This window comes from Lepus europaeus, chromosome 4 (assembly GCF_033115175.1).
Source record: "Lepus europaeus isolate LE1 chromosome 4, mLepTim1.pri, whole genome shotgun sequence".
Taxonomy (NCBI): Eukaryota; Metazoa; Chordata; class Mammalia; order Lagomorpha; family Leporidae; genus Lepus; species Lepus europaeus.
The window spans coordinates 50,082,391-50,107,772 of NC_084830.1; the positions used below are offsets into that span (position 1 = coordinate 50,082,391).

Here is a 25,382-nt window from a genome sequence, read left to right on the forward strand (position 1 = left end):
AAATCACATATTTCTCAAATTCTTTGAAAATACTAGAGATGAATGAATGTCCATTCAGTCAGTATCTTGAACATTGGAATGACACATAAGTTCAGATAAAAACAGCTAGTGAAGGAGCTGGCACCATGGCTCACTTGGTTAATCCTCCACCTGCGGCACCGGCTTCCGATCGGCACAGCGCTGGCCATAGCGGCCAATTGTGGAGTGAACCAACGGAAGGAAGACCTTTCTTCCTGTCTCTTACTCTCATTGTCTATAACTCTACCTGTCAAATAAATTTAAAAAATATTTTAAAAAAAGCTAGTGAAGAAATAACATATTATTTTGTTACATGACATGACTAAACGAGGAGATGCTTGTGTTTATTTAGTCATATAAGTCTAGAAGTAACAGTGAAATGAAATACATTTATAAACTATATTAAATTAATTGAATTTTTTAATTCAGAAAACACTTATGTGTTTCCTGGGTTTCCAGATTTTAATTCTGAATGGCAATGTTCATTATTCCATTAGTTCATCAGGCAAACAGAAAACTGCTGCTAATCACTCTTTTATTTAGAAATATCCTTCCTTAGGGCCCAATCTGAAGGTAAAATGTTAGCTTTTCTGCAGGAGGATTTGATCAACAGTGGCCCCATCCAAAAATGGAGAATTTCTCGTGGGTCAAATCCATTTCACTTAAAATTTTTCTGACTTCTCTGAATTTGACCTCTACATTAAGATTTTAAGGTATCATATGATTGGATCCTTCATACTTGGATTATATCCTTATTTTTAAGTCAGCTTATATGGGACCTTAATTCTATCTATGGAATCTCTCTTGCCATTTATTACAATATAATCATGGAAGTGATATCTCATATGTACAGGTAGCACTCACACTCAAGGGAGTGGGGAAAGATTATATAGGTCAAAGAGTCATTGGGAGTCATCTTAAAAATATTCCTACCACATTCACCATAATGAGTACCTGTCAGTATGAATATAGGGATAATTTTTAATTGAATATGCACTTCATGATCACCCCATTATTTTTGTAGTTAGTTTCAAATCTTTCTTGCTTTACTCACTCAACATTTTTATACTTATATTAGGCATCCTATTCTCTGTATCTTTGCTGATAAAATGATACTAATTTTTTTAAAAGATTTATTTATTTATTTGAAAGGCAGAGTCACAGAGTGATAGAGGCAGAGAGAGAGAGAGAAAGAGAGAGAGAGAGAGATCCTCAATCTGCTGGTTCACTCCCCAAATGGTCGCCATGTTCAGAGCTGTGCTGATCCAAAGCCAGGAGCCAGGACCCTCCTCCAGGTCTCCCACATGGGTGCAGGGGCCCAAGGACTTGGGCCATCCTCCACTGCTTTTCCAGGCCATAACAGAAAGCTGGATGGGAAGTGGAGCAGTTGGGACTTGAACTGGGCCCATATGGATTGCCAGCACTGCAGATGGTGGCCTTACCGGCTATGCCACAGTACTGGCCCCCATATTTTTTTTAATCTGGATTTATAACAGAATAGACACTGGGAACCCACATTTTAAAACTTATATTAATAAGAAGCTTATGAATTCCTAGGGAGAATAATTCCAGATATGTACTGGACGTTCAAAACTATTTTGAAAAATCACAGAATATCCAAGTGAATTGCCAAAAGAAACCCTGATATATTTAAGTATTACTGGGACAAAATAGAATATTAGATTATCTTATCACTGGTTCTACAGACAAAAGAATTTGAGGAATAGCTTAACCTTTAATATACAATTAAAGGAGAGACAGTGAGGGTGAAATAGAAGAAAGGAAAATAGTAGATAACAAAGAAAAACAAATATAAGTTGGTTGCTAAACCAGCCACAGTTACATAAGAAAATACAGACTCTTAGTTAATCATGTGAAGTATCTCCAGACAGGGTATACAGCACCAATAAATATATCAAAAAAATAAAATATAGATTGTTTCTCATTGGTCAATGTTCATCCTATGGTATGTCACCCTTCCTGTACTTTCAAATTTTTTGTACCTCAACCCCAAGAGCAGTTGTTGGGGGAAGTCATACCACACTGTATAGTATGGGGCTTCACTGGAATCTGGAAGTGGTGTGGATGAGTCAGGAATTTCTCTAAGAACAGTCTGTTGGTATGGTTCAGGCTATGGAGGTGGTGGTGGAGTAGTGCCTTCACATTTATCTCCAGGGGAAGCCAGATCAGTCAGTGAATTGGAAGATGTGTTGAAAGTAGTGGCTGATGGTGTGTATTGGGAAAGATTGAGAGTCTGGCAGGTAGAAAATCTGGGAAGTACATAAATTGTGTCCAACATAGTGTGATGTGTAATTATTGCTTCTAGCCAACTTCCTTAAGGATTCTTTATCACAGGTAAATGTGCCTTTGACAATACTTGGGATGCTGTTAGTATTCATCATCTGTTTGTAAAGTTTAATTTTCAGTTGATATAGTCTCCTTGGTTCTTAGAATCTTTCAGAATTTGGGTAGAGTTTTTCTTTTATGGGTAGGACAGAGAATCTATAAAATAATTAATGTCAGAAGCAACATCCATCATTCCTTTGGGTAGCCTTTTTTGAATCCTAAATTGAAATGTATTGATCTTATGGATATCAAATTAGTATTCAACCAGGTCAGTATTATTTCCTAGTGTAGACAAAAGCCAATTTTCTTGTTGGAATGTAGAATTTTCACACTATTAATTACTACAATAGAATTCAGAATAATATTTGCCTGGCCTTCTTAAAGAAATATTTTATTGTTATTTGTTTTATTAGCAAGATTTGAGTAAGACTGAAATAAAATTTTTGATAAGGCTTGTTTTACTGGCCAAGATACATAGGTTAAGAACAATTAGATATATTAATCAACAAGGTTCCTTCTAATGTTGTGATTCTATCATCCTAAATAAATCTCTGTGTTGATATCCCATCGTATTAACTTTCACTTCTACTCTCAGATCTAAATATTTTCATATATTTTTAATTAAGTTTCATTGTTTTTATTAACAGTTAAAGGTCTCAGACTTTGTTTTCTTCAAACTAACCTCACATGTTGATCTCAAAGGCTATTATTTTGTCTTTTGGAAAACTGTTTAACTGGGAAGAGAATAAAGGTTAGATATCTAAATGTTGTGTTTTTTGTTTTTTTTTTTTTTGTTTTTTTTTTTTTTTTTTTTGGACAGGCAGAGTGGAGAGTGAGAGAGAGAGAGACAGAGAGAAAGGTCTTCCTTTGCCGTTGGTTCACCCTCCAATGGCCGCTGCGGCCAGCGCATCTCACTGATCCGAAGCCAGGAGCCAGGTGCTTCTCCTGGTCTCCCATGCGGGTGCAGGGCCCAAGCACTTGGGCCATCCTCCACTGCCTTCCTGGGCCATAGCAGAGAGCTGGCCTGGAAGAGGGGCAACCGGGATAGAATCCGGCGCCCCAACCGGGACTAGAACCCGGTGTGCCGGCGCTACAAGGCAGAGGATTAGCCTGTTAAGCCACGGCGCCGGCCTTAAATGTTGTGGTTTTTATAAAGAATAGATGATCTAAACTCTATTTGCATATGTTCAAGTAAACTTACATTAAAGTCATTGTATATGAACATGTTATCCATTTAATAATGAAATACTTCATGATTAAAAGAGATGGATTAAATAATATTGCAGAGCTCTGTGGCTCACTCCAAAGATGAAGCAATAAAATCATAAATACAATTAAAATGTCCTCTTCTGACCATGATGCAGTCACAGGGGTTAGACCTTGACCACTGCAGACAGCTAACAATAGCAAACAAACAGTTAAAATATATTGGATGAATAAATACACACACGTACACATACACACACAGTTTTCAAAACATGGAACACAAAATACTAAACAGCATAGAACTGTGATTCCTGAGATGAGGGGAACAAACAAGGTAAGCCCAGCGAGCTCCCTGCCTTTCTGGGATTAATTTCGTGACTGAGAATGAGCAGGAGGAAGTCAAACAAAGCCCAGAAACCTTACTGAATGTAAGTGATATAGACTGGAGTTAGGGGAAACAGAGGGAGTTGCATGTTATAGGGCAAAGTTCAGGAGGGAGCTATGCAATCGCAGAAGATAAGAAATCTGCAGAAGAGTTCCTTTGTGTATGCTAGGTAACAGGTCCTGTCTTTGTAGTGTGAAACTCCAAATGGCAGGCCATAGCATGGGAAGGAAATTTTACAAATTGAAGCATTCTGTGACATTGCAGCCATTTGGAGAGTAAATCAATGGATGGAAGATCTCTCTCTCTATCTCTCCCTCTCTCTCTCTGTAACTCTGACTTTCAAATAAATAAATCTTTTTTTAAAGAAAAGTTTTGTGAGTTCACAGAAACTGTTGTGATATTAGGACTTGAACCAGTCAGAATGTACTCATGATCAACCATAGAATTTTGCTGAGACCCTAGTGTTGAAAATGCTTTAGAAGTAGAGCTAACTGAAGCCTGGAATAAAGTCTATATACAATCCAACCTATTAAAACTTAGCTAACATCTGCTTAATTAGATTTTATTTGTCTCCTTTTCATCCCCAAAAAGAAACCAAAAAAAACCCAAAAAACAAAATATTTCAAAAGGCTAAAACAGTATGTAGACATTCAGTGTAACAATTGTAATGTTCATAATCCTATTAAAAGCTAGCTATGCCACAGAGCAGGAAAATGTGATTCATTACCAGGAGAAAAAATAGTAGAAACCCACCTGTAATCAACAAATTTGGGAAAACTATCAACAAAAGTGTAGTAGGCTATTATAAATATTTTTAAATATTTAGAGTAAACCATTAACATAGGAAAACATTAGAAAGAATCAAAGGAAATCTTAGCAATTAAAATGCAATTTATGAATTAAAAATTTCACTGGTTATAAATAATCACAGGATAGACACTGCAGAAGATAAGATCAGTAGAGTTGAGAATATTGCCATAAAATAAAAACAGAACTAAAGACAGAAATAAAATGTCCCCTGAAAAGAAAGGAACAGAGCCTCAGTGACTTATGAGACAATATAAAGATCTCATATATATGTAAAGTCCTAGGATAGTTGTATATGTTTGTGATTTTTTGGGGGGAAGGATATTTGAGGCACTCATGGCAGAAATTTTTCTAAATTTAATGAAAATTAGGAAAACATGGATATAAGCATTTCAGGAACCCCATATAGAATAAAGAAAGACAATAAAATTAAATTGCTGAGAGACAAACAAATATCACATTTTTACGTGGAATTTAATACATAGAGTATAAAATGTGAGAGTCATTATCTGATATATAGATTGTTACAAGTATTGTCTTTACTGAATTATATCATCTACATGACAATATATCCTTGTTTCCCCACTTTGTGATCAACTTTGTGATGTTAATATCTTTATTTTCAAAAAATATAGAATATATATAGATATTAGGTACATAATATCTACATGCTAAGTGAATAATGTAAAAATTGTTAAGTATTAAAAAATAAAATTTAAAAGTGAATCTGGGAACACAAAGGTAAAAAAGAAATATCCCACTGTATTCCATAAATATGTATAATTATTGCTAATAAATGTTAATAAAAATAAATAAAATGAAAATGTTTTAAAAATATTTAAGAGTAGCCAAGTTGAGAGAATATGAGCTAAAGATGAATTTAAAATGGTGTGATGGATGTGTTAATTCAAATGTAATAATCATTACACAGCATATACAAATATCAAATCACATTGCACACCTTGTACAGTCTTTATATCAATTAAATATTCTAACATAAAAATTAATTTAAAGATAAATTTGAAGACTGTTCTGCAAAATTATGGCAAAATTATGTTATCTTTCCAGCAGTATTAAAAATAGTTACAATGCTAGAATTCTATGCAGAGGAAAAATGTACTTAAAATATGCAAGACAAAATATAAACTTTTAAATCTAAACAAAAGCTGAGAAAAATTGTTGCCCAAGGACTTATCCTACAAACAATCTTTAGGAAGTTTTTCATGAAAAAGGAAAATGATGCCTCAATCTACACAAAGAATGAAGAGTACTGGAAATAGTAAATCTGTGGGTAAGTATAAAAGGCATTTTTCTCATTTTAAATTTTGCAAAGAAAATACGTGGCTATTTAAAGCAAAAGTGTTAGCAGTGGTTTATTAACTATATGTAAATGTTGGGTGATAATAGGTCAAAGGATTATTTGAAGTTAGGCAGTGGTAGGTTATATAAATGTGTATATGTGAATTGTAAATGTATATACAGAGTGTATATATACATTTATATAATGTATGCCTGAATATATTTATATATAGTTAATTCTGAAAGTATAAATTAAAGAGAAATAACTAATAGATTAAAAGTGAGGCTAGGGGAATGGATTTTAGCTTAACAATTAATATACCCACATTCAATATTAGCGTGCCTGCATTCAATTCCTAGCTCCAAGTCCCAACTCCAGCTTCCTGTCAATGTTGACATTAGGAGACAGTGGTGATGGCTCAAGTAATTGGATTCCTGCCACTTATGTGGGAGATCTGGATTGTATTCCTGGCTCTTATCTTTTCTTCTCCCAGCCCTGGCTATGTAAGGCATTGTGTATTGGGGAGTGAACCAGTGGATTGGAACTCTGTTTCTCTCTTTCTCTGTCTCTCTGCCGCATAAATAAATTAATTAATCAACTTTTTAAAAAGGAAAACACAATAGGATACCAAAAAAATTATCAATCTCAAGAGGAAGGTAAGAAACACTCAAAAAAATGAAGAAGAAACAGACAGAATGGAAAAAATTATTTGCAAACTACGCAGCTGATAAAGGCTTAACACCCAATATCTACAAAGAGCCCAAGAAACACAACAACAAAACAATCCAGTTAACAAATGGGCAAAGGACTTGAACAGGCATTTTTCATGAGAGGAAATTCAAATGGCCAATTGGCACCTGAGGAAATGCTCAGGATCACTAGCCATCAGGGAAATGCAAATCAAAACCACAATGAGATTTCACCTCACCTCCAATAGAATGGCTTTCATTCAGAAATCAACAAACAACAAACAACAAAAGCCTTCAAGGATTCTGGAAGGAAAGCTACCCTAATCTGTTGGTGGGAATGTAAAGTAGTACAACCACTGTTGAAGACAGAATGGAGATACCTCAAAAATCTGAATATAGACCTACCATATGATCCAGCCATCCCACTCCTGGGAATTTACCCAAATGAAAAGATATCAGCATATAAAAAGTGATCTGTACCCCCATGTTTACTGCAGCTTAATTCACAATAGCTATAATAGAGAATCAACCCAGATGTCCATCAACTTAACACTGAATAAATAAGTTATGGCATATATGCACTATGGAGTACTACACAACAGTAAAAAAAAAATTAAATCATTTCATTTCCAGCAAAATGAATGCAACTGGAAACCATTATACTCAGTGAAATAAGCCAGTCTCCAAAAGACAAATACCATATATTCTCCTGGATATGTGGTAACTACAGAGTAACTAAAAAGTAATGTATAGATATTAGGATTGAAACTAACAGTTTGAAATGTGATGGTTTTTAACAACTCTGTCTCAACAACAACAAAAAAGGATGAAGAAAGAGATCAGTTGGGACAGTGAGAAAGTAAACTGCATAGTGGTAGATAAAAATACAAACATATCTATATATATACTAAGTGAAATTGTTTGGGTCAAAGAACAAGACCCAATGATATTTTGTGAACAAATCCCATTTGAGATACCCTATGCAGGCTATCTCAATTGTCTTCCTTGTTTCTACTATAGAACCACAGAATTTTTAACATTTGGGTGTATTTTTTCCAACTAACTATGACTTGCAAGTTTTGAACAGTTGTATGAATACATTAATACATGTATATTTGTCCACACATTTTAACTGTTTTAAATTTTATTTACATTTAAATTATGAGGGCATATAGGGTTTTTTTTGGAAAGATTTTGCTGTTGTTAAACACATTTGTAGTAAACATTCATGCTATTGTTTTAGTGCACATATAGAACTGTGTCCCTAAATCATACAATCAGCAGTGGGATTGTTGGTACATGTGACTACGTATCTTCAGTTTTACTTGCTATTACCATATTGCTCCCCCAAATAATTCACTAGTTACTTGTTGTTCCATTGTTTCAATCATAATATAATTTCTTTAAGAAGTTCTGTAAATGATCTTGTGTATATGTTTAGAGATATTCATAGTATTTATAAGTACTTAATAGATTGCTAAACTATGATTTTTAAATATGTGTATATTTATATTTATTTATAGTTTGTTTGCCATGTTCTTGTAGTTTCATAGGTTCTAATAATTTGCATGTGTTTCTCTCCTAATCCAATCCCAGGGTCATTTTTATTTGTGACTAATATTCTTTTTTTTTTTCCTTTCCAATTCCTACATCCTTCTCTCTTTTGTCTCTGTGCTACCTGGGTTTCTCAGTACAATAAGTATCTTTGCCTTATTTATGATTTTAAAAGGAACACTTGATTTTTCTCTATTGAGGATAATCCAGATAGTTTCTATCAACAGGATAAGAAAATTCTTTAAATTTCTATATCCCAAATTCCTGTCTTCCTCTTCCCTGTCTTCCTGACATCCTGCTTCCCTACTTCCTTTCAGCTCTCCCTTCCTCCTTTTCTTCTTTCTTTCATAATAAATTTTCAGTGTAACTTAAAAAAATACTGTTGGGGTTTTTCAGTTATTTTCCTCCTTTAATCAGTTAACATGGATAATATTATTAATATATTATCTAATGTTAAACCATCCTTACATTTTTGTGATTAGCCTAGCTTTATCATGACAAATTTTGTTATTATGATTGTATATACTGGATTTGATTTTCTAATATTAGGTTTAGAATTTTAAATCTTTTTTTATATGTAAGATTGGTTTGTTATTTTTGGTCCTTAAAATGTTCTTGACTTCTTTTCACTTCAAGAATCTTATGAAATGAGTTGAGAATTGTTGTGTATATTTGTAGGCTTTAAATTGTCTCCATTATTTTATATATCTACTATACCTTATGTTTCTGGTACAGGGCTTATCTGTATTATCTCTTTTTCTTCTCTTTCATTATTACTAATTTTGGTTTATTATATGCTCTTTATATTTTCAGGGATTATACTCTTCTTTTTTTAAGATTTATTTATTTGAATGGCAGAATTCAGGGAGGATATTACCTATCTATCTATCTATCTATCTATCTATCTACAGAGAGAGAGAGAGAGAAAGGAAGATCTTCCATCCACTGGTTCACTCCTCAAGTGGCCACAATGGCCAGGGATGAGCCAGACTGGAGCCAGGATTCAGGAACTTCTTCCATGTCTCACATGTGGGTGGCAGGGGCCCAAACACTTGGGCCATCTTCTGCTGCTTTCCCAGGTGCATTAGCAGGGAGCTGGATTGGAAGTGGAGTAGCCAGGACTTGAACTGGTACCCATATGGGATGCCAGTATTGCAGGCGGTGGCTTTACCTGCTATGCTATCAGTGCATGTCCTTTATACTCTTCTTTTGAAATGTTTCTTTTTGGGTCGTTGTTTTTCAGTCTTTTGGCTAATTAAAGTTTACCCTATGCATCATTTTAGCTAAATTCCTATATATACATATATAGTAACATTTATTTGATGCATATTACATATAGCAATATAAATATAATACAATAGAGCATATGGTGAATAAAATGAAAACCCTGATTATTTTATTTTAACCATAATTTCTAGATATTTTGCAATTGTAATGTTTTAATCTCTGCAGGTTATAACATTGAAATTGGAGTCTTTTTATTACTTTTATTTATTTATTTATTTATTTTTTGACAGGCAGAGTGGAGAGTGAGAGAGAGAGACAGAGAGAAAGGTCTTCCTTTTTGCCATTGGTTCACCCTCCAATGGCTGCTGCGGCCAGCGCATCTCACTGATCCGAAGCCAGGAGCCAGGTGCTTATCCTGGTCTCCCGTGCAGGTGCAGGGCCCAAGGACTTGGGCCATCCTCCACTGCCTTCCTGGGCCATAGCAGAGAGCTGGCCTGGAAGAGGGGCAACCGGGACAGAATCCGGCGCCCCAACCAGGACTAGAACCCAGTGTGCTGGCGCCGCAAGGCAGAGGATTAGCCTGTTAAGCCACGGCTCCAGCCCTTTTTATTACTTTTAGACAATTTATTTTGAATCTAAATTTTTCATTTTCTCATTTGCTGGCTTTTTTTTTTGTTTATTTTTTATTGTTTTGTGAAACAATGTTTTTAAATTTTTTTTCCATATTAAGCAGCACTTTGCATATATTTAAAAGAATAGACTTATAAAAGGCATTACACATGTTAGTGTATGTATGAATGAATAGGTGATAGCAAATAGAGAATCTAGTAAAACGTTGAATTTCTGATTTTCTCATTGGCGTTTTGACTCATTTTTGAGAAATCTTTTACTCTGCTAATCCATTAAAGCAGAAATATTTATTTATGCTTTTTAGTATTATGATTTTTCTATATTTTATGTATTTTCTTATGTCTCTATAGCCAAGTTATATTAGTTAATTACTCAGTGTTATTATATTTGTACCCATTAACCTTTTCCCACATTGTTTTCTCACTTCAAATTTCATATTTATTATTGCATTTTGCTGGTACTATAATTTGGTGGTCTTATAAATGTTTAATTTGCATCATAGTTTGCATATATTTTTAATATCACAATCTGTGTACAAACTACCAGTTTGAGAAATTCTCATGGTAGTAAAGTAATAATGTTATGATCATGCAAGATTTCAATATAATAAGTGCATTTAATGCAACCTCTGAATTTAGTCTATTCGCATACACTAATTATTATAAATTGAAGCTATGTCTTAAAGATAAGACCGAATGTCATCTGAGATGCTTACATATAGAGATTATTGTTTTCCTTCATCATTTAGCCATCATTTTTGATATCAGCTATATAAAGTTTTTTTAAAAATATTGATTTGATAACTTGAATCATTGTCAGTCTTCATATAATTCTCTTAAAATGAAAGTCTCTGCAAATAAATCTTGCTTTTAAATACAAAAAATTAATAATTTTAAGGGATTATAAACTCAGGATTTGTAACCATTTCATATAATCCTTTTTTTCAATTACTCTTTGTCTTATCAGGATGGGCAGTCTGAAGATGTGTTGGTTTGGAGAAAAGTGGACATTAAACTGTCTTTTCTCAGCCTCAGAGTCTAAAACCAAACATATCCTTGATTTTTCCTCTTCTTGTTGACTTAATAAGCTCTTATTAGACAATGATACAAACTGCCTTGTTGGTTTTATGGTAGAATCGTCAATGTCTGTTCTTTTTACATGTTTAGATGTGTATCACTCCTTATATAAACACTTCATAACAATTAAAATAGGGTCAGTAATCTTATTTATTTGATACTATATTATTTTAACTTTTAGAAATTTTTGAAAGAGCAGTTTATATGAAATGTACCTTCATTTAAAGGAGAGTGCAATTTGTGTGGTTAATGACTTTTTGATAACTGAAAGTTACATCATACACCAGTCTTAGCTTCATTAACCCATCTCCTTTTGCAAATATAATACAAGAAATTCACTGAAGTGTGTTTCCCATTTGCTGAAGTTACACCCTAATGAGTTGTAATCAATTTCCCAAGCAGGAAAATGATCACTTAATAGAAATTCCCTTCATTTTGTTGCCTCTTTGATGTGAGGTGCCTATCTCTGTTATATTTGTGCAAAGTTCTGAATTAAAAAACAAAATAGCTCCACAGGACCCAGCTAATACAGTACCTTCATCCCCCCGGTGATGAGCATTGTTGATGGTACATGCAAGGCAGCGTTTTGTCTATTCTGGGCAGTATAAATTTAATGTGTTGTTTTCAAGTATGTCATGTGTCCAGATGCCACAACAATCTGTGCCTTAAAATAAAAGTAAATAAAATATTTGTAGATTTTTTTGTGCAGATCGAGAGGTTTGTGATATGATTATGTTTGAATTAACTCATTCTATTGAGTTTCTGGAACAAGTGTATTGTTTTTGGATAGCAGTTATAAACATTTTACAGTGTAAGCTTCTACCACTCTGTCACCCTCACCACCTACTCCTTGCTTACTTCTTCTAGATTGCCTATTTTAGTTAATGACATTACCATCTGTTTATCCAATATTTTACCTACTATGGCCCATGAACCACCTGAATTTGAAAACTCTGGCAGGGAGCTAGTGCTTGTTGGAAATGCTTCTTCTGCAGCCCCACCCAACTGCACTATTTCTGAAGGATTATGCCTTGTTCTTTGTATTTTAACTAATGATCACTCAAGTGGAAAAATACTGTTACTTCCATTTTTCTCCTACTTCATACCCCCTATTCAGGCTGTTTGCAAATCTAAGAGGTCAGTAACCAAATTTTTCTACTTGCTGTGTCACTTCCTAAGTGGATTACCTTTGTAATTTAGCAAGATTCTCTATATTCTATCCTATCAATTATCTTCAAACTTCTCAGTCTTTCTAATCTTATTAAAAAGTATCTGATTGGGGGCCAGCGCCGTGGCTCACTTGGCTAATCCTCTGCCTGTAGCACCGGCATCCCATATGGGTGCCAGGTTCTAGTCCTGGCTGCTCCTCCTCCAGTCTAGCTCACTGCAGTGACCTGGGAAGGCAGGAGAGGATGGCCTGGGTGCCTGCACCTGCGTGGGAGACCAGGAGGAGGCACCTGGCTCCTGGCTTCAGATTGGTGCAGCACCGGCTGTTGCAGCCATTTTGGGGGTGAACCAATGGAAGGAAGACCTTTCTGTCTCTCTCTTTCACCGTCTAACTCTATCTGTCATAAATAAAAATAAAAAAATAAAGTATCTGATTGGGTTACCACATTGTACAAAACCCTTTGATGGCTTCCTGGTGAATTCTAAAAACCTGAAAATGTCCGCTGATCATTAGAGTTTCTGCATTAGAGTTTCATGCTGCCCCAACTAGGCTTTGCCAGCCACCAGAACTGAAGCAGCTGAGTCTCTTCTCAGGTGTCACATCTACTTCTGACAAGGTACAGGAGAAATCAGCTGTGAGCTTGTTAAACAGAAAATCAGTAATCAGTATTTCTCAAACTTTCGTGGTCAGCAATTACCTAGGATATCTAAAAACAAAGCAACTGACCACCTATGGTCCTTCATCCCTGAGTTTCTGATTCAGTAGGACATTGGTGGAACCCAGGAATCTGCATTTTAATGAGTAGATCAGGCAACTCAGATGCTGGTGATAGGTTGATAAATGCTGTCCTAGAGCCTCTAGTTATTCCTGGTGAATAGATGTGCCTGTCTAGATCACTGGGATTTGAGGCTCTTATCTGAGGTGCTGAATTTCAGTCTGCCAACTGTACCTAGCGGACCTGGGGTATCCCCATTTTACAAAGGATACAACTGATGCCAGTAGAGCTAAGTACTCAGTGCAGTTTTGAGATAAAGCTGATTCAAGATGTTACACTTTCCTGTTACCTTTGCTCATTTCCCAAGATGACATCCTTATTCATATGTTCTTTCATCACTATGCCCATGTTATACTGTAGGATTTTGGATTGTTTCATGGATCATTCTCTTGCCATTCTCTTCCCTTCCTATACTTGTAATTTTCCTTATATTCCCCTTGACCTCCATCACTCTCAATCACTTACTATTATTTTTACCTTGCCATTAATTGAAACCCAGTTCTTCTCTTAGGCACCATTTCACTAAAGCCTTCTTAAACGGAAATCTTATTTCTTTAACTCTCCAGTACCTGTGGATCATGAGTTTGGTTGTTATCTTAATTTTCTCTCACCATTTCCAGGTCCATTTGCATTTCCATGAGTATGAAAACAAATGAGACAACTTAAACAAAAAGCCTGTCTCCTTTGAGACAGATATATTTTTCTTTTTATTGTTACTTGTGCATATCCAGGTCTCTCATCAGTCTTCCTAATTCAGAGTCTTTTGGTCTACTAGTAAAAATCCTGCCACCATTTGGGGTGCCTTTATTGTATGATACCTTACATGTATGATGTATGTGTTATCCTGCTCAATACAATACAAAAGATGAGTGAAATGAAGAGATTTTTTTTTAAAAAAAAAATTGACACTCCATTGGACCAACTAACCAAAAAAAAAGAGAGGGAAGACCAAAATCAACAAAATTAGAGATGTAAAAGGAAATTTAACAGCAGATACCACTGAAATAAAAAGAATCATCAGGAATTACTCCAAAGAACTGTATGCCAATGAATTGGGAAACCTAGCAGAATGGTTAGATTCCTAGACACATACCACCTACCAAAATTGAGTCATGAAGAAATAGAAAATTTAAACAGACCAATAACCAAGATGGAGATTGACTCAGTAATAAAGACCCTCTCAACAAAGAAAAGGCCAGGACCAGACAGCTTCACTGCTGAATTCTACCAGACAGTTAAAGAAGAACTAATTCCAATGCTTCTCAAGTTATTCAAAGCCATTGAAAGGGAGGAAATCCTCCCAAGCTCCTTCTGTGAGCTTGCATCACCTTAATTCCTAAGCCAGAAAAAGATACAACAAAGAGAAAGAGAACTATAGACCAATAACCCCAATGAACATAGATGAAAAAATCTTCAACAAAATATTAGCTTATTGAATTCAACTACACATCAGAAAGGTCATTCATATGGGATAAGTGGGATTTATCCCTGGTACGCCAAGATGGTTCAACATTCACAAATCAATAAATGTGGTACATCACATTGAAAAACTGAAGAACAAAACCATATGATGCCTTCTCTCCCTTTTTGATTCTATCAGTTAGTAGTAGCAGACACTTGTCTTGTTTGTGTGATCCCTTTGACTCTTAGACCTATCAGAGCCATCAATTGTGAACTGAAATTGATCACTTGGACTAGTGAGATGGCATTGGTACATGCCACCTTGATGGGATTGTATTGGAATCCCCTGGCACGTTTCTAACTCCACCATTTGTGGCAAGTCCGATTGAGCATGTCCCAAATTGTACATCTCCTCCCTCTCTTTTTCCACTCTTAAATTTAACAGGGATCACTTTTCAGTTAAAATTTAAGCACCTAAGAATAATTGTGTGTTAATTACAGAGTTCAACCACTAGTACTAGAACAACAACAAAAGAAGGACAACAAATGCTAAAAAGGATAAAGTATTACATTGTACATCTAAAGTCAGGACAAGAGTTGATCAGGTCATTGTTTCTTATAGTGTCCCTTTCACTTCAACAGGTTTCCCCTTTGGTGTTCAGTTGTCACCGATCAGGGAAAACAAATGATATTTGTCTCTTTGGGACTGGCTTAATTCACTCAGCATGATGTTTTCCAGATTCCTCCATCTTGTTGCAAATGACTGGGTTTCATTGTTCCTTACTGCTGTATAGTATTCTATGGAGTACAGTTCCATAATTTCTTTATCCAGTCTACTGTTGATGGGCATTTGGGTTGGTTCCAGGTCTTAGCTATTGTGAATTGAGCTGCAATAAACATTAATGTGCAGATGGCTTTTTTATTAGCCAAATTAATTTCCTTTGGGTAAATTCCAAGGAGTGGGATGGCTGGGTTGTATGGTAGGGTTATGTTCAGGTTTCTGAGGAATCTCCAGACTGACTTCCATAGTGGCTTAACCAGTTTGCATTCCCACCAACAGTGGGTTAGTGTCCCTTTTTCCCCACATCCTCTCCAGCATCTATTGTTGGTAGATTTCTGGATGTGAGCCATTCTCACCGGGGTGAGGTGAAACCTCATTGTGGTTTTGATTTGCATTTCTCTGATTGCTAGTGATCTTGAACACTTTTTCATGTGTCTGACGCCATGAACAGGAGTGTCAAATTGTTAAGTCAGCAACAGGAATCATTGTGTACTTATATCCCATGTGGGATCTGTCCTTAATGTGTTGTCTAATGTGCAGTGATGCTATAACTAGTACTGAAACAGTATTTTTACACTTTGTGTTTCTGCGTGGGTACAAACTGATGAGATCTTTACTAATTATATACTGAATCGATCTTCTGTATATAAAGAGAATTGGAAATTAAAAAAAAAAAAACCTGGTGTTAAATTGGAAATGGCATAGAAAATTAATTAATTTAAAAAAAATATTATGTAGGATCTCTGTCTTTAACGTGCTGTACACTGTTATTTAATGCTATAACCAGTACTCCAACAGTATTTTTTTTTCACTTTGTGTTGCTATATGGGGGAAAACTGTTGAAATCTTTACCTAATATATACTAAACTGATCTTTTGTATATAAAGAGAATTGAAAATGAATCATGATGTGATTGGAAGAGGAGAGGGAGCTGGAAAGGGGAGGGTTGCGGGTGGGAGGGAAGTTATGGGAGGAGGGAAGCCATTGTAACCCATAAGCTGTACTTTGGAAATTTATATTCATTAAATAAAAGTTTAATAAAAAAAAAGTTTATGGGAGAAGTACTCGCTTAGAAAAAAGCAAGATACAAAGTAATTTCTGCCACAGACATATTTTCCAGATGATCAAAAGTAGCTTCTCTTTGTAAAGAGCAAATTCTCCAATAAAGGCAATGTCCTCTTCAAAAAAAAAAAAAAAAAAAAGCACTTATGATGTTCAGTAGATATAGAGAAAGTATTTGATAAAATGCAACATCCTTTCAATGATGAAAACCTTAAGCAAAATAAGTATAGAAGGAACATTCCTCAACACAGCTAAGGCAATTTATGACAAACCCACGACCAGCATCCTATTGAAGGGGGAAAAGCTGGAAGCATTCCCCCTGAGATACAGAACCAGACAAGGATGCCCACTCTCACCATTGCTGTTCAATATATTCCAGGAAATATTAGCCAGAGCCATTAGGCAAGAAAAAGAGATCAAAGGATACAAATTGGAAAGGAGGAAATCAAACTAACTCTATTTGCAGATGACATAATTCTATATATAGGGGGATCCAAAAGACTCCACTGAGAGACTATTGGAACTCATAAAAGAATTTGGTGAAATGGCAGGATATAAAATCAACACAGAAAAATCAGTAGGCTTTGTCTGCACAGACAGTGCCATGTCTGAGAAAGAACTTTCAAAATCAGTCCCATTCACAATAGCTCCAAAAAGAATTAGATGTCTTGGAATAAATTTAACCAAGATGCCAAAGGTCTCTGATGAAAATTATAAAACAATAAGAACTGAAATAGAATGAGTTATTTAAAATGGAAAAATCGTCCATGTTCATGGATTGGAAAAATCAACATCATCAAAGTGTCTGTTCTACAAAAAGCAATTTACAGAGTCTATGCAATCCCAATAAAAATACCAACAACTTTGTTGCAGATGTAGAAAAAGATGATATTAAAATTCATGTGGAAAACACAGGAGATCCCTAATAGCTAAAACAATCTTATACAACAAAAACAAATTCAGAGACATCACAATACCTGATTTCAAGACCCTACTACAGAGCATTTATCATCAAAACAGCCTGATACTGGCACAAAAACAGACTTGTCGTCCAATAGAATAGAACAGAAACTCCAGAAATCAATTCATGCATCTACAGTCAACTTATCTTTGACAAAGGAGTTAAAATCAATCCCTGGAGTAAGGACAGTATCTTTAGCAAATGGTCCTGAGGAAACCAGATCTCACATGCAGAAGTATAAAACTAGACCCATACCTTATACCTTACAAAAAAATTTTACTCAAAACAGATCAAAGACCAGTTGGAAGACTTTTGTTTATTTAATGAGCAATTTTGAATTTTTAATACTCTGGAAGCAGCGAATGTGTTGTTAAGGTCAGGAACTAATATCTTATTTGCTCATGATATCTCCAATATGAGGTTCTATTTTCATGATTGGTGTTCAATTTTGGTTTGGCTGTAACTAAGTTATCTTTCCTGCCTAATTATAAGTTTATGCTTAACTAAGAGTTTTCTTAATTAGGGTATTACTTTCAGACTTAAAAAATGAGATAATTATTGTTTTGTGTGGCTATGGGTTGAATTTTTTTAATAACCTGTCTTTTGATATGTATTTAAATGTCACAGTCTGGATTTAATGCTTTTCCTGGTAGCAAAGACATATGTGAAGGCTTTGGGTTTCTTATTTCTTTACTTGTTCTTTCTAGATTTCATAAAAATGGTATAAATGAGCAATAAAATAACTTGGTTGGAATGTGATTGAATATAATACTACATTTGTTTGTTTTTAAAGGTCACATATTATGTTTAAAAATACATGTAGCAAATTGCTCTGTAAAATCCAGGTTAAGAAAGTGTACTAAAAACACAAATGCTATCTTTAATTATAAAAGTCCTAAGGACTCCTAAAGAGTGTAAAGTTTTAATTAACTGAAAAATTAGCTATGAATTATTTTAATATGCAGTTTTGGTATTAAATAAAATTAGCATTTTTCTACTTTAAATATGTGTTATCAAGTTTCAAGAATGCTAAAAACTTCTCTGATGATTTAATCTGAAATCATTCCTACAGCAAAATTCATAAATAATAAATATTATCTTATTAATCCATATTTTAATTTATCTGGGTCTCAGAGCAAGTTAGTTCCTCAGGGAATGCAGTGTTCTTTATAAAAGAAGGTGATGAGACATAATCTCTAAGGGATTAAATTGTGAAAACAATCTTGGTATTGTACATGCTAATATAAATCTGTTATTCCCTTTCCGCATCTATCACAACACATTTTAAATTGTGGCTGATCTTGTATGCAAATAGCTGTCTTATTAGAAATTGTAGCTGTATGTGCTAATGTCTCCCTGGATTTCTTGGGAGTCGGCTATCTAACTATCAAAGCAATAGAAATGAATGATGATTACTGAAAGGCTTTGAAGAACAAAGAAAAGTCAGAACATTTTAGAGGTTCTAGATGTCTGAGGCCTTGACAGTTTTCACCATACAGATGAATTTATCTTTAGATCAATTAAAATATTCCAATGTGTTTATTCGTAAAGTAAAATATATTCCATCTTGGGTTTTTTTCAGTTAATGAAATGTAAGTCACTTGCACTTGTGTGAAATATGTATCCCATCGGCATTTTTACTTTTGTTATTTAGTAAAATGGTTTTTTTGTTTAAACAATAGAATAATTTCAAAGGAGAAAAATAGAGTTTAAAATTTTGATGGTTACCAATCACTAAAATAATTAGCGACAAAAACTTAAAACCAGGCCAGCGCCGCGGCTCACGAGGCTAATCCTCCGCCTTGCGGCGCTGGCACACCGAGTTCTAGTCCCGGTCGGGGCACCGATCCTGTCCTGGTTGCCCCTCTTCCAGGCCAGCTCTCTGCTGTGGCCTGGGAGTGCAGTGGAGGATGTCCCAAGTGCTTTGGCCCTGCACCCCATGGGAGACCAGGAGAAGCACCTGGCTCCTGCCATCGGATCAGCGCGGTGCGCCGGCCGCAGCGCGCTTACCGCGGCGGCCATTGGAGGGTGAACCAACGGCAACGGCAAAAAGGAAGACCTTTCTCTCTGTCTCTCTCTCTCACTGTCCACTCTGCCTGTCCAAAAAAAAAAAAAAAAAAAAAAAAAATTAAAAAACTTAAAACCAGAAACTGTGTGATATAACTCCATGATTGAAATTCTTAGGGCCGGTGCCATGGCTCAACAGGCTAATCCTCTGCCTGCGGTGCCAGCACACCGGGTTCTAGTCCCGGTTGGGGTGCCAGATTCTGTCCCGGTTGCCCCTCTTCCAGGCCAGCTCTCTGCTGTGGCCCGGGAGTGCAGTGGAGGATGGCCCAAGTGCTTTGGCCCTGCACCCCATGGGAGACCAGGAGAAGCACCTGGCTCCTGCCATTGGATCAGCGTGGTGCGCCGGCCGTGGCGGCCATTGGAGGGTGAACCAACGGCAAAGGAAGACCTTTCTGACTCTCACTGTCCACTCCACCTGTCAAAAAAAAAAAAAAAAAAAGGAAATTCTTAGTTTTTTATTCAGAGATATTATGCTTATAGAATATGTCTGTTCATATGGTATAGACCCTTATAAAAATTTAGATTCTTTAGCTTATATTTTATAATTTATTAAAATAAATTTCCACTAAGTAAAATTCAGTTCCCTTTGTTGAAATAATAGTCTTAAAAGATCCTTTACTTTTTAAATTTACTACAGGTAATTAACTAATAAAATATTGGCCTCTGAAATGTCTCTGCTGACATGTTGGCTTTAATGATTGATAAGGAATTGGGGAAGTACAGAGAGTAACCATTTTAGCAGACAGTACTAGTAATTTTCATTTTCTTTTTGCAAACTTAAGAATATCACATAAAAGCAAAGAACAAATCTAAATTGTAAAGGGGCTATTATCACATGTTTGTTCATTTACACTAACTTCTCTCCTAAAATCGTGATATCTTTCTTAGCCCCACATAGTTAAGATTAAGATATCTTGATTTCTTTTTACAATTAATAAATGTAAACACCATGCAAATTAAATGGCTATATGAATAAATTATAACAGAATTATTTTAATTCTTAAGTAATAACACATGTAATGACAGGAATAGGAGATATCTTGGTTTCATGTATAAAATTTAAGTTTAAATCAAAAGTAATGGTTTATTAGATATGAAGACTTAATATACTTGACTTTCGCCTCTTTGTACATTCATAGAAATTTCTATAACACTATAATTATTATTAAAATATGTTTTATCTGAATTTATAATTTTCATATATATATGTAGAATTTTTTAAGTGAGAACAACTTTTCTTATATCGAGTGTTATCACTACTATTTCTGTGAGGATTTATATATAGATAAATCAATTTGATCTGAATAAATTTCAAGTGCATTTGGCATATGAGAGTCTTAATAATTCACATTAGAGCAATTACAGTTTGATAAGTGCTTCAGTAAATGGAGAATTCTGTACATACATGTTTTAGTTAGTGATGCCAGCCACTGTAACAAATAGATATAAAATGCTACAGGTTTATTTCTTTGCTCATAGCTATATGAAAGAAAAATATTATGCTTGTGTTGCTCTACTCCATCTAATCTTTCAAGTCCCAGGCTGTCATAGGATTGGCCATCTTTATTATATCATTTCCAAATTCACTCTTGAGATCATCTCATTTCAGCTAGATGAACAAATACACATGGAAAGTTTTAATAGGTCAGCTCTAAAAGTAAAAACATTAATTTGCTCACAATGTGTTGGCTAAAAATCAGTAATGTACCCACAGCTACCATCAAAGGAAGTTGAGAAATGTAGCCAACTGTGTCCAGCAATAAAAGGATAATATATTTTAGTGAGCAATCAACAATCTTTGCTGTTACTCATCCACCTGGCCTTAAAAGAACTATGTCTATTCCTTGTCCTGTCTCCTCAATAGAACCAAAATTTCCCCATTTTCTGCATCCAATTCAGCACCAAGAATCTAAGCCAATGCAAAGTCCTCTTTCTCAAGGTGGGTTGTAGTTTCTTAAGGTTTACAGACAGAAATTTCACAAGCTCACTAATAGATATTTCTTTCACAGACCTTAACTATGTGTTTAATTTAGAAGAATTCCCTTATCTACTCATGTTGGTTCTGCTGTCTATCTGGTTCTTCCCTCCTGGTTGTGTATGAAGTGGATGTTACAAACTTTACAGAGATTGCCTTCTTTGAGGAGCTGCTATCCACTGGCTTAGGAGCAGAGTCCCAAGGGTTGTTTTTCATTCACAGATTATTCTTTGTAAATATGGCTTCCTCAAATGTTAGTAACCTTTTTTTTTTTTTTTTGGAGATTTATAAGTATTTATTAGAGTCAAAGACCTCCAGCCAGAGCACAGAGCAGCATGGAGGGGGCTTCCAGGAGAGGAATAAATCCAAAGGTACTGGTGGCAGTGGGCTTTTATGTACAATTTCTAAGGAAAAAAAAATTGACAACCAGATAGGCATTCAGTTACCAGCCAGGGACAAAAACCCATCAAAAGGCCTCATTTACAATTTTCCATCCTGTCTGGCCTGCTAAGGGTAGGATAGGTAACTTGTTTTCAGAAGTTTTGGGAATAACTCCCTTGCTATTCTCATGGTAAATTTGGAGATTCTGAGGAAAGGAGGGTGGCCTGTTTCTTGCTAAAGATAACATTTTGGAGAATGAAGCAAATAAATTATACCCCAGATTCCATTGGGATCCCCTGACTATCTGTTAACCTGGCTGACTCCTCACATTCCCACTTCCCAAAGATGGAAACCCTAACATCTGTTAGGGGGAACTGGGCAATGATTGCTCTGGCTGTTTCATGCTGAAAAGGGGCTTCTTTGGGAAGGGGGTCAAGACAGGGTTTCAGCAGGAGGTGGCTTCTCTAGGGGGATGCAGTGCCAGCTTGCAGAAACTGCTTCCATCTGAGGTTTCATGTGCATGGCCACCTAGGATTTTCCTTTATTAAGTCCAGAGAAAATGAATCTAACAAGCAGTTTTAAACTCACAGGATCTAAAATAACAGGATCTAAAAACTGAGGACAGAGTCATTACTAGAGTCCCTAAGAAATACGTCTAAACCATGAGCAAGTTTTTTCATTGAGAGACAAATATAAACTGACAGGACTTGAAAATGATCAGGTGGGCTTAAGGCCTTGTCAGTTATGAGGCTCAGGCTTATTTATCTCTTTGCATGTGGTGCATCATAAGGGAGGTACCCTGGCCTGGGAGGAGAGTTGGCTTGAAGAGAAGCTAGGTGGCATTTCTAAAAGGAAGACATTTTTAGTTAGCATATAGTTCTGCCTGCAATGTTGTTGACTCTACTTGGCCATCCCCTTGACAGCAGTGGTTACTTTGGAAGCTGGGCTGAGTGGAGGGCTTTTTAGCTTAGAGCGAACAAGGTCTATGACTCTGACCTTGGAGCCCTTCGACTCCAGGGCGGGTCCATTTCCAGTGACCCAACTCTTGGCTGGCATAGCTGCCAGGGCTTATCATAAGTGACTTCTGCTGAAGCCCTGGCTTTCCACATTAAAAACCAATGCAATCGTCTGGCCTGTTGGGTTTCTTTGATGGCAGATTACTGTGTGAAGCAGCCATTAATTGGCCTGCTACCTGTCTTTATATTGCTTCTGCAGCCTAGCTTCCTATTCCTCCTGATTTTTGTTAAAGCAGAGTAACTTTCTTACAATGTTTAGTAAAGTACACGTCAGCTATCACACTGTACTTTCCTTCCTAGACATAATTCTGTTTCCTTTCTCTGTGTTTCAGAAATCCTATGCGTCTCTCATTCTGCCCAATAATGCCTGCTTTTAGGTAATCTGAAATAGGCTCAGGTTAGACAGTAACAATCTCCTGTCATTTTATTTTATTTTATTTTTTTTACTGAGAAATCTTAATGGACCCCTTTGTTCTTCAGAACCTTTTTCAGTTTTATTTCCTGCTATTTGGCTTTCAAAGAAACTGGCATTTCCAATCTAATTAGTAACCAAATTATTGTACTCTTTATTCCCTTATGACCTGCCTTGTATTGACCAGATTTTGCCTGACCTCATCTTTATCTTGTAACTTACTTGTGGTCAGGACCAGCTTCCAGAAACCAATGTGTACATTGCTTTTGCAAACACTTAGGTCTGTAATAAAAGACCCTATAAATGTATCGCTACTCAATCTCTATGTAGTTTCATTCTTTTCTCGTAATAGAATACAAGAATGGTAAACAAGTTCATGCAGATCCTATCCTCTAACTACCAGCTCATCAATGATCTGGATTCCTGCAAATATACCTTAACAGTTTGTCTGGTGACCATTTCCATTCTACCAAACTGGAAGGTGAAAAGGAAATGCAGGATTATGCATGAGAGTTTTTAGGCTGAGGTCTGAAAGTGACTCACATCACTTCTGTTTATATTCACTTGTTAGGAACTCACACATAAGAATTGAAAGAAGGAACTAGAGTTCAATTTACTAGGAAGAAAAAGAGAATATAGATTTGGTGAGCAAGTTGTAGCTTCTGCTGCGATGTTTAAATTTAATAAAAACAATAGGATTTGAAAGATACAAAAGGTCTTAAACTGCTTCATGAAAAATACATTTTATTTTTTACCAGAAACCTTTTATTTAAGGAATATAAACGTTATGTATTTCATAAAAACAACTTTAGGAACATAGTGATTCTTCCCACCATTACCGCCCTACCACCCACACTCCCACCAAACTTCCACTTCCCTCTCCTATTCCCATTCTTATTTTTTACTAAGATCTATTTTCAGTTAACTTTATACACATATGAATAACTCTATACTAAAAAAAAGAGTTCAACAAATAGTATGAAAAAAAAAAAATGTTCCTCAACAGTCAAGACAAGGGTTTTTCAAAGTCATTGCATCTCAAAGTGTCACTTTCACTTCTATAGATTATCTTTTAGGTGCTCTATTTTCACAGATCAGGGAGAACATATGCATTTTCCCTTTTGGGAATGGTTTATTTCACTAAATATGATTTCCAGTTTCATCCATTCTGTCCATTCTGTTACAAATGACAGGATTTCATTTCTTTTTTTTCCAGTGAGGTAGTATTCCATGGTTTACATATCCCATAATTTCTTTATCCAGTCTTTAGTTGATGGACATTTGGGTTGATTCCATATATGAATTGAGCTGCAATAAACATGGGGGATACAGACAACTCATTCATATGCTGATTTCATTTCACTTTGGTAAATTCCCAGCAATGGGATGACTGGATCATATGGTAGGACTATATTCAGATTTCTGAAGTATCTCCATACTGCCTTCCATAGTGGCTGTACCAGTTTGCATTCCTACCTGCAGTGGATTAGTGTACCTTTTTCCCCATATCCTTGCATCCTCGGGAGCATTTGTTATTTGTTGATTTCTATATGAAGGCCATTCTAACTGGAGTGAGGTGAAACCTCAGTGTGGTTTTGATTTGCATTTCCCTGATGGCTAGTGATCCTGAGCATTTTATCACGTGTCTGTTGGCCATTTGGATTTCCTCTTACTATTTTTTAATTCATACCGGAAGACTTCAAAAAATTCATGGAAAGTGAAACTGAAAGATAATGTATAGTTTCCATAAATTTTTGAGACCCCCTTCATATATATATATATAATTTCATGTAATAAACATGAAAAAATTAATAAATGTAGTAGATTTTACTGTTAACATGAAGAAGGGAAGAAATGGAACTGAAATTCATCCACTTTGGTCACCTATGCCATGTTTTTTCAAAGAAAATTTAAATTACCTGAGTTTCAAACTTCAACCTTAGTTTTGTTTTAACGTAATAGGTACTTGGAAAGAAGCAAGCTACTGTGAACTTGTCTTTAGCTCCAGCTCATCTGAATAAATAGTACATGATTTTTACATTTACAGATAATGTTCTCTAACAGTGTGGCTTAATTGGGCATTGATAGCATTTGATAAAATTAATGTTACTCAGAACAAATGATTAGGAAATTTAATTACCATTA

At 35.5% G+C, this 25,382-nt stretch overlaps 1 protein-coding gene across 10 annotated transcripts in view; it reads left to right on the top strand.

Annotated features, from left to right (window-relative positions):
• TRIQK (triple QxxK/R motif containing) overlaps window positions 1-25,382 on the top strand; it is a 114,950-nt gene that overhangs the window by 32,886 nt on the left and 56,682 nt on the right. The gene's annotated exons all lie outside the window — the stretch shown is intronic.